This window comes from Mauremys mutica, chromosome 10, assembly GCF_020497125.1.
Source record: "Mauremys mutica isolate MM-2020 ecotype Southern chromosome 10, ASM2049712v1, whole genome shotgun sequence".
NCBI lineage: Eukaryota > Metazoa > Chordata > Testudines > Geoemydidae > Mauremys > Mauremys mutica.
In genome coordinates this window covers 21,790,369-21,800,833 of record NC_059081.1, presented here as the reverse complement: position 1 = coordinate 21,800,833, position 10,465 = coordinate 21,790,369, and positions in this window count along the sequence as shown.

The following is a 10,465-nucleotide window of genomic DNA, read 5'->3' as shown; positions in this document are numbered from 1 at the left end:
CCGTGTGTCACACAGTTGCTGATGGCAGTTCCTGATCACATTGCCCCCTCCCGGGTGACAGTTTTGTTCCCTGTAGCTGAAGGACATTAGCTGTTCATTCCTGTGACATTGCACACATTGAAGACAATTATAACAGGGATCCTCCCCTGGATTCTCACCTTAGGGTTGGGTTTGTGCTGTGGAGAGTGGTGGCTGAGTTGTAATGCTTTTGTATTCACTTTGTTACTGGGAGCACTCAATCTCTCTTAATGACCTCATCAACACTTGCTCTGGGAGGTCAGGAGGGTATGGAGCCATTCTTTTTGTTAACCATTCACTGTCAGCAATGCTAACTGCACTCAGCAGCTGTTATTGGGCACTAATCCCTACTAAGGTTGAAACTAGTCAAGGTTGGAGGGAAGAAGGGCAGGGAAGTGGCAGGTGCTGTCTTTGCCTGTATTGTTACTGGAACTGTTTCAGTTTTCTGCATATGAACTAAGCCATAAAGACATTTATCTGCCTATTTTCTGTGTTTTAGAATTCTGCTACATTGAAAACTAGTAGCACTTCCTGTAAGCACATAATATAACTGTACTTTCCCCATCTCTCCCATATGTCCTTGGAACTGCAGATATTTTTGAACATGGGGATGTGTATGTGTAAGGATGCATGGCTGTCCCTCCTTGTCAATCTATGAGGCCACACCTCCTTGCAGTCACACCCTGGACCCGGTGCTCGCTCAGAGGGGAATTAGATGTATGTAATGCTCAGGCTGCCTGAGCTGGGCCGAGCAGCAATTGTGCCCGGTCCTCAGGCAAGGTAGGGTGGCAAACACTTAGGGGGCTCTGTCCTGCAGTCCAGGCAGAGCAGCAAAGCATCAGGTGTCCTGGCTCCTGTGGACAGCTAACAAATGCAGGCCTCTTGGCCTAGAGTATGGAGGGGGACCCGGGCCCTCTCTGCTCCACCAGGTCCCAGCCCAGGGCCCTAGCAGTGGTGGAGTGTTCTGCCACAATACACTGGCCTAGGATCTGGCCAAGACCCAACCAGACAGTAGTCAAGTTTCCCTGGGCTACTTCCTATGTCCCCTGTGTGTGGTACATCCGTTTTGTGGGTGTCTCTTGTCTCCCTGGGGAGGTGGGCAAGTGGTAGCCCAAGCAGCTACTTGACATCTCAGTTGACCAGCAGCTCCTCAGTGTAGCAGGGTCCTCTTCGGACTCCAGCGGGAAGTGTCTGTCGCACTTGGCAGCTCCAGCCCAACTAAACTGCAGGGCCTGTCTTTAATACTTCTGCTTCCTGTCTCACCACTCAGCTTCCGACAGGGAGTGTGTGGCCTTCCTGGCTCTGCAAACTAAGGGGCGGGTTGTGATCCCTCCTTGTCAATCTCTGAGGGAGGCCACACCTCCTCACTACAGTATGGGTATGAGACAGACAGAAAAATCATGGCACCAGATAGTTACATCATTCAATTTCATGTGCTGTAAATCATGTGGCCCAATCCTGAGCCTGAAACATCTTCCATTCATCATATTTAGGAAGGAGGGTCAACACACAAGTCCAGGAAACTATAACAGTTATTGAAAGTACTATACAGAGCATGCAATTAACATATATTTTAAAAGAAATGTCAACCAAAAACCTTTAAAGCATTAAGGGAATGAATCCATGAACACTGGAGAAATATTGAAGTATCTGCTCCCATCTCCTTGCCCTCCCCGTGACCTGTGGGGAACAATGGGGGGAAATCTCTCTTGGAAAAAACTGGGGACATCTCCTGCATAGGGTTTGGGCAAATGGAAGAATTCAGGAACTCCCAGAGGCTCATCATTAACATTCAGGACACTCAGGTGGGTCCCTCTGTGAGGGGTTCTGGAGTATCTGGTCCCAGGAGTCATGTTATCTTCCTAGTTACATGAGAAAGAGTTCTAGAAAGAGGGTCCTCCAGCTCAGCAGCATCCTGGGCAGCAGGAGGCAGACCCCGAGCTCATTCAATAACCAGTTCTATGAACCTTTCCATCAGGGCAAGGGTTGGTAATCTTCGCCATGCAGCCAATCAGGGTAATCCGCTAGTGGGCCATGAGACATTTTGTTCATGTTGACTGTTTGCAGGCACTGCCCCTCACAGCTCCTAGTGGCCACGGTTCGCTGTTTGCCGCAGCTCCCATTGGCCGGGAACGGCAAACTGTGGCCACTGGGAGCTGCAGGGGGCCACGCCTGCAGACAGTCAACGTAAACAAAATGTCTCGCGGCCTGCCAGCAGATTACCCTGATGGGCCATGTGCCGAAGGTTGCCACCCCCTGCATTACAGAATGCTCTTGGTCCCTATGGCATGCCTCCTGCTCCAAGTACCAGTTCATTAAAATGTCTTCCTATTGAAAAGCCCAATCCTCCCATGCCCTGAGGAATACAAACTGCTCCTAGCTTCTCTTGTCCATCCCTATAAGCAGCTCTTCCAGGATCCTTCTCCATCTGCCTCTGTTGTGTCTGGGGTGCTGTTCCTGCCCTCCTGGAAGAATGGTTTCCCTCTAAGGAGCCACAGGTTCTGCCAGTTCATTTTTTCATTTGTATAAAGCTGAGAAATCTCCCCATCTACCCTAATTTTGGTGTAGAAGGCCACAATTTTGATACTTTTCTGCATTTGAGGAATGTGACTGTTGAATTATCCTTGATTCTCAGACAATTTTTGCAGACCATAAGGCAGGAGCACAGACTACTAATGGTAAGAAAAATATAATAAAGTTTAAAAAAAATTAAAATGCTCATAGTGTCTTGAGGGGAGTGGGTGGCAGTTGCTTCCAGAGGTTATGTTACCAGTTTGCAATTTCTTCTTTTAATGGCTGGCCAACATTTGGATAACATAGCAGTTTTCAAGATGCCAGAATGGAAGAGAAAGGTGGCTTTCCAATGCTGTGGAGGAGATCTGCAAATCTATACCTGAGAGATGTTTCTGCTAATTGGTCATCCCTTTTCATGTTGCTGAATTGGATTGGTTTGGTGAGCTAAGAAGGTGGACAAAGCAGATTTGCATTGCAGTTGAACCTCAAGAACCAGCCAGAGTTTCTGTTACATAAGAAACTTGCTGAAATAGGCTTACAAGAATGGGATGCAAGTCAACTGGAAGTTGACTATATTATATTGACTATATTGACTAGTTTCTTTGCAAAGGGAGATGTGAACCACAAAAACTGGCCACTCCTTCACCCAGCCCTGGCATCACCAGAAAATTCTGCCCCTGTGCCTGACTCACAACAGTGAAATAGACAGGAAAGAATAGACTCATAGATTACAAGGCCAGGAGGAACCATTGTGATCATTTAGCCTGATCTCCTATATAACACAGGATGTAGTTCCTCGAGCTTAGCTAGAGGCACACTACAAATGTATTTGGTTCCCTGGTGTTTTGGATCAGCACCACAAGCCCCTCATCTCTCCACTGCAAAGTGATACCACACTGTGTTTCTCTAACTGCCAGACCAGATCCTTTCCCCACCCATTCCCTGCAGCATATAAAGCATGGCTTGCTGTGGGAAGCATCCAGACACCAGGGCAGGAACAAGTTTTGTAATCTTCCAAGGGAGAAAGGAATGCTAGACTAACTTTTCCTCAGATAACCTGCACCCTCCCTTTCCCTGGTCCACACTGCCCTGGAACCGTTGCTACCTGACTGCTGGCCAAAAAGTGCATAGACACAGACAGAATGATTTTTCATTAATAATCTGTTTTAAGACATAGCTTTAGCCAAATGCACAATGGTGGTTCATTAGAAGTCACTAAAATCATTGATTTGTAGCTGTGCCTGGATGGATCAAAGTGGAGGCTGAATGGAAGGGGGAAAGTTGGAAGAGTTCGGTAAGGGGATGGGGCTTGACAGTGCTGTGGATTCAGCACTGCAGTTCAAACTCACAGAGACAGTTCATAGGATATTATTCAGGGAGAAAAACTCAGTTCAAAGTATTTCAAATGCCCTGGATCTTAAAATCAGGCATGTGGCACCAGAGCAAGAGGGGACATTGGTGGGGAAGCTGGGAGTCCACCATAACTTACCAGCCTCAGATTCTGGTTCCGGCTGCAGTTTAGGGTCCTTGCTGGGTTTGCCAGGGGGCTTCCTCAATTGTCTCCTCCAGGTAGACATGCAAAATCACATGTTCCTATTCCTCTGTCTTCCAGGGCATCATCTGCAGTGCCTGCTGCCTCCTCACGCTGGCACTCATTGGCATCCCATTGGTCAATGAAGCCAATGGGGTTGAGCAGGAGGCCACGAGACACTTCAGGCTCATCGTAGAAGGGGTATGTACCATGTGCCCTTCCAGAGCTACTGTTGGAGTTCTTTTGCCCTCCTGTCAGGGGAGGCTCCAGGCACCAGGACGCCAAGCGAGTGCCTGGGGCAGCAAGCCATGGGGGGGCGCTCTGCCAGTCACCGCCAGGGCGGCAGGCAGGTTGCCTTCGGCGGCGCGCCTGCGGAGGGTCTGCTGGTCTCGCAGCTTCGGCGGACCTCCCACAGGCGTGCCGCCGAATCCGCGGGACCGGGGACCTCCCGCAGGCAAGCCACCGAAGGCAGACTGCCTTCTGTGCTTGGAGCGGCAAAATACCTAGAGCCACCCCTGCCTCCTGTACAGGAGCCTCAGGTACTTGATGCATTCTTGGAACTGGGCTGGGGTCCATTGAATGTCCGCCTGCTCCAGCCTCTGTGAAATATCCCATAAAAAGTAATAGAGGACGGTGTACTCTGACACACATTGAGTGTGGTCAGTGGGCCAGGCCACTGCTCTTGGAGCAGAATTATCAGGGATTGTGGCTGCAGCAGTTAGTCTCCTGGCAACCCAACAAGTGGCTTGGGAAGGCTACCCGATTGACTAAACCACCTGATTAGTCAAGAATGGCAGCTGGCTGGCTTTTAGCCCTGCAACTGCAGCAGCTCTCTGGCTGCTTGATGCATTTACACCCGCAGCTGTGATACTGCTTGTGCCTGGAGCTCCTTGTCATGCTCCAGCCTCATTCTAGTCCTGTTCCTGTGATGTTTCCCAGCCTTGCTTCTACTCAGTCCTTGCTATCTCAGTTTGGCCCTGATGCAAGTTTCCTTACGCTCACCCTGCTTCTTGACTCTGGCTCTGGTCCTTGATGTGGTTACTGGTTTCTGATCCTGGCTCTGACCCTCAGCTTGGCTATTAATTCCTGACTTCAGCTGTGATCCTTGGCATGGCTACGGGTTCCTGATTTCAGCTCAGAGCATAGCTTCACTATTAGTTCCAGCTCCACACTCTGACTCCTGATGTAGTTACCGACTCCTGTCTCCGGCCCTGACCCTTGGATTGGATCTGCTTTCTGTCTCCTGCTTTGACCTCTAGGCACAACTGCTGCGTAGACCACTATGCATCTCTGCCCATGACCCAGTGTCTAACAAGGATCCATGTTTACCTGTATTGATCTAAAGAGTGCAGTGGAAAGCTGTTCTGAAGTGGTCAATGCAGCACGCTACTACTGGTGACAAAAGGGGAAACTAGAACCTTTATAAGGTAAGAGTCTGGAAGAAAAGGGTTCAGTGCATTATGGGATTGGGGGAAGAGGACTACTGAAACTTGAGACATGGTACACACTCCTTGCCCCCATCCACACTGCAAATTGGCATGGGTATAGGACCATGCCACAGACTGAGTTGTGTATTTACCTACACCCACCCCTCAGGCATACTAGCTTACTCACCCTCTACTCACCTCAAGACATGTGCTTCTAAGGTTTTGGAATGGACAATAGAGGTAAGTCAATGTGTAAGGGGCACACAGGTGTCTTACTCAACTCTTTCATAGGACAAAAATTCTTAAAGCATCTAAGCACATTAATAATAACTCTATGAGGCTGATATTTCATTTTATTTAGTTAATATAATTAAAGGAATTATAAAGAAATATTATACTTTAAATATCACATTTCCCAAATATAGGGGTCCTGTAGCCATACCTAGCCCACAAAGGTGTCAGATGAAGTCGCCCTTTAGCTGGCTACTCCTGTTCTCCCCAGAAACGTATGAGCATTTCTGGTCTGGTCTAGCATTTCTCAGCACAGAATTAGTCTTCTTCATTTTAACCTCTCTGCATGATCATCATCTGGCCCTGCCCCTCAGGACAGCTCCAATCAGATCTGGCTTCTTATGTCTGGAAAATGCTTCTCCCAGGACCTAGGACACATTGGCCTGATTCTTCTCCTTGCAGAATAATTATAATCTGGTGCAGCTTCCCCTTTCTGCATCAGCTGCCTAGCAATGTGTTAGGAAAGCAGTCAACATTAGTCCTCATTATGAAGAGTCCCTCCTGTGATAGATATGGCAATTCCCTACAATATCCTGGACAAATGTTATTAAATTAAATTAAACCTTCCTGAATTAAATGTTAAGTATTTTGGGAGTTAATTGTATTAAAAATGCATATGTTTATTTGTTATCGTGGATCTCCAGGGCAGCAGACCTGACTAATATAAACCCTGGGAAGTGTTATGAACTTCAGAGGTCTATTTGAAACAATGAGGTATGTGCAAAATCCAGCCTTTTGAAGCTAGTCCTTGAGAAGTAATCTATTGACTATGAATGATCTAAGCGTTAGATTGCATAAAGGAAGGACTAGATTTTTCATGGGTGTGCTTGTTCTGAGCCAAGGTGATTATGGACTAGTAACCATAGAAAAACCCCTTGGTGGGGTTTGAAGGATTGATGACCATCGGCCAGAGCCCTGACAACCAGCCAGAGTTGGGATGATCTCTGGTAAGCTTACTAGAATGTGTTTTTAATGTTTCCTCTGTAATGCTTTCATCTTAAAGATAAATGTACTTGCTTAGAAAAAGCTGGTTGGTACTTATATCTATGGTCAATTACACTGTTTATAGCCTCTGAGGAGAAGGCAAAACAGACCAGCTAAGACAGTATGTTTGATTGGGGAATTTAGTGTAGACAAGGAGCTGTGCAACCTGGAAAAAAAACCACTTAGGAGGGAGCGAGACACGAGTCTCTGCCCAAGAGAAGTTATGGCCGTGGAGCTGGAAGCATCAGGTGGGTGTCCCTGCTGGACCCTGGAGCAGAATACAGGTGCAGTTGCCATGAACTATGACACTACCTATGGAGTAATTTCATGAGGGCCATTATCCAAAGCCTGCTGAAGATCACAGGAGATTTTACATGAATTTCATTAAGTGTGGGATCAGTCTCCAAATGCCTTAATGAAAAAGAATATTAATTAAAAAGAATATTATATATATATAATTCTGCTCAGTGGAATATTTCCTAGCAAATAATTGCTAAAGAACTAAAACCTATTTCTATTACTTTTCCGTCCTCCTCACTATGGATACCAAGCTGGCTGTAATACTTGCCTGTTGTCATAAGCTTGGTATTTTTGGATGCCCAGATAACTGTAATTACATACTCTTTCTTCAACATTATGAAAAGCAGTTTCTGAAACAGAACTGAGGTCGACCATTCATGGTCAGGAGAGGAAAATGAGCTGTGAGCAATGCATAGGGTATGATTGGCAGAAACATAATCATCTGGTTGTTTAAAACCCACCTGTAGGCTCATGAAAGCAGAAGCAATTTTTATCATAGATGTCTGAAAACTAAAGATGAACAACACTAACAGATATAGAGGAAATGATCGCAAAAGGCTTCTGAGGAAAAATAGAAGGGTTAGTTGTGATGACAGTAAAAAGAGCAAAACACCCACTATTTTGCCAGCTGAAGCATTGAAGTAATAGAATAAGGTACCTCTTTTGTGCCAATATCCTGATTGCATTTTGCTTTCCAAGCCTCATAAATGATAATTTGGATTTTAAATTTTCTAATGCATTATAAACTTGTAGGGATTAGCTTCATGTGCTCATGTAATTAGTAGCAAAAACCCCACCAAAATGAGCCAGTCAGAATATCAGACTTGTTGGACCATGGTATGTATGGCTTTGGGGAAGAGTGAAGCTGAACCAAGGACAATGTGAGTGGTCCAAGGAGCAGAGAAGGCCAACTGGGGCTAAGGAGCAGCTTAGTGGCCCACCAGGGATGGGCAAGGGACATATTAGTCCTTCCATAGCTTCTTTCTTTCTTAGCAAAAGTGTTATAAGAAAGACACGAGAAGTAATTCTTCCGCTCTATTCCATGCTAATTAGGCCTCAGCTGGAGTATTGTGTCCAGTTCTGGGCACCACATTTCAGGAAAGATGTGGACAAATTGGGGAAAGTCCAGAGAAGAACAACAAAAATGATTAAAGGTCTAGAAAACATGACCTATGAGGGAAGACTGAAAAAAAATGTGTTTGTTTAGTCTGGAAAAGAGAAAACTGAGAGGGGACATGATAACAGTTTTCAAATACATAAAAGGTTGTTACAAGGAAGAGGGGAAAAATGTTCTTTTTAATCTCTGCGGATAGGACAAGAAGCACTAGGCTTAAATTGCAGCAAGGGTTATTTAGATTGGACATTAGGAAAAACTTCCTAACTGTCAAGGTAGTTAAGCACTAGAATAAATTGCCTAGGAAAGTTGTGGAATCTCCATCACTGGAGATCTCTAAGAGCAGATTAGACAAACACCTGTCTTGGATGGTCTAGATAATACTTAGTCCTCCCATGAGTGCAGGGGAATGGACTAGAAGACCTCTTGAGGTCCCTTCCAGTCCTACGATTCTATGATTCCACTACTGGACCTACTTTATTCACCATATTGAGATTCCCCGACAGTAACCCCAATAAGTCCATGTGGCAGAAAAGGCAGGAGAGAACTAGTTTTTACCTTATAACTTGTGTCAGTGGTTTATGCAGAGTTAACTGTTCTAGAAAACTAGAAGTCACTAACAATTGTTTTTAAAAGGGTGGATTAGAAATTGCTTAGAATTCTCCAACTGCATCATAATGTAGCACGGAAATTAACCAGAAAATTCAACCCCTTTCTTGAATGGTAGAAATTTGGCAATGATCTGTGTGGTGGTTCAAGATAATTTATGGGAGTCAAACCCTATATTAAGTATAAAACTACACAAAGATAACTAAGGAGCCACTAGCACATCTCCATAATCTGCTAGTGCATAATGGGTGGCAGGCTGTTTATTGTCAAGAAGGCTGCCAAGACAGCAAAATACTTATGAGGCACAGTTAGTCAGGGGTCTTAGTAACAGCTGAAACCCTGGTAGTTTATATTTGACCTCTAACCCAACATTGTGGCATATTTTTTCTGATAATAGTCCAAAGACTTTGTTTAATACTCACCATAATTCCAAAAAATTATACAATGCGTGGTGAATCTCAACTTACATATCAATTATTTTTTTTAAGCAAAGAGAAAAATGTAATTATCTGGCACTGAAGCTAATGAATATGAAAATGAAAGGTTTTCACATAGGTGGCAACTACAGAAGCAATATTTATACAATAGCTTCATTGTACCTGCTCTCATTTAATAGAATTGCTGCTGCTGTTGCTGTTTGAGCTCAGTAGAAAGCTTTAACACACTGAGCACAACTGATGTACTTTGATTTCTTGTCAGTTTCACTTAAAAAGAGAGGAGCGAGATTGACTCAAACTACAAAATTCAAATCTGAGTTGGATCTAATTTCAATACTTCCACCTTCCCACCCATCTTCATAGCTCTGAGGGATGTGAGTGCTGGTTCAGCTTATTGGAGAACTAGGCCCCACACACTGGGGATATCTGCATTCAAAGTAATGGTTCAAGACCTACAAAAAAAATCTGTGGACAATAGCCAATGTTTTGCTGGTATGGTTTCAGTAACTTTTTGTCATAAAAAAATCTGATGCTGTGACAAATTGTTCCCAAAAGAACATGATGCGAATATAGCCAGGGAAAAGCTAAATATCAAAAGTTAAACATTTCATATAGTGTCACAAAAGTGTGACAATGTTTCAAGAAGACACCAAGAACATAACCAATTTGATTCCTCTGTCCATTTATTCTTATCCACCCCAATTGATGCGACTTATTCCACCACTACTATCCTGGCCCATCAATACTACAAATTTGATGTTATTTTTGGTTTGTTTTCCAAATCAATTCATGAGTTTTCTTACTTTTCTACTATAAGCCTTTAGCACATCTTGAAAAAAAACCCTACCAACTAGCAAACAATGCTTGTGAAAAGTGTTAGGGTTACTCGAGAGACCAGTTACATCATGACCAGTGGCAGTACAAGCTCCCCATAAATCTCCTTTACCAATATCTCTCAACACTGATATTGTGGGATCAACTCTAGTGGGGAGAAGATAATTAAACTCCATTTCCATCTAGTTTTTGCCCTCTCAGTTGAGATTGTCATCAAGAATGGCAATCAGCGTCACTGGTGGCAATCAGCGTCACTACATGTGGTGTAGGCACATGTCAAGAAGGGAATGGAATGAGATGATCAGACAGTTTGGTTGAACAATCATAACATGGTAATAACCATGGTAATAATACTGTCTGTCCATAATAACCTCAGCCATGTTCAGATCAGTGACTCAGAGGGGAT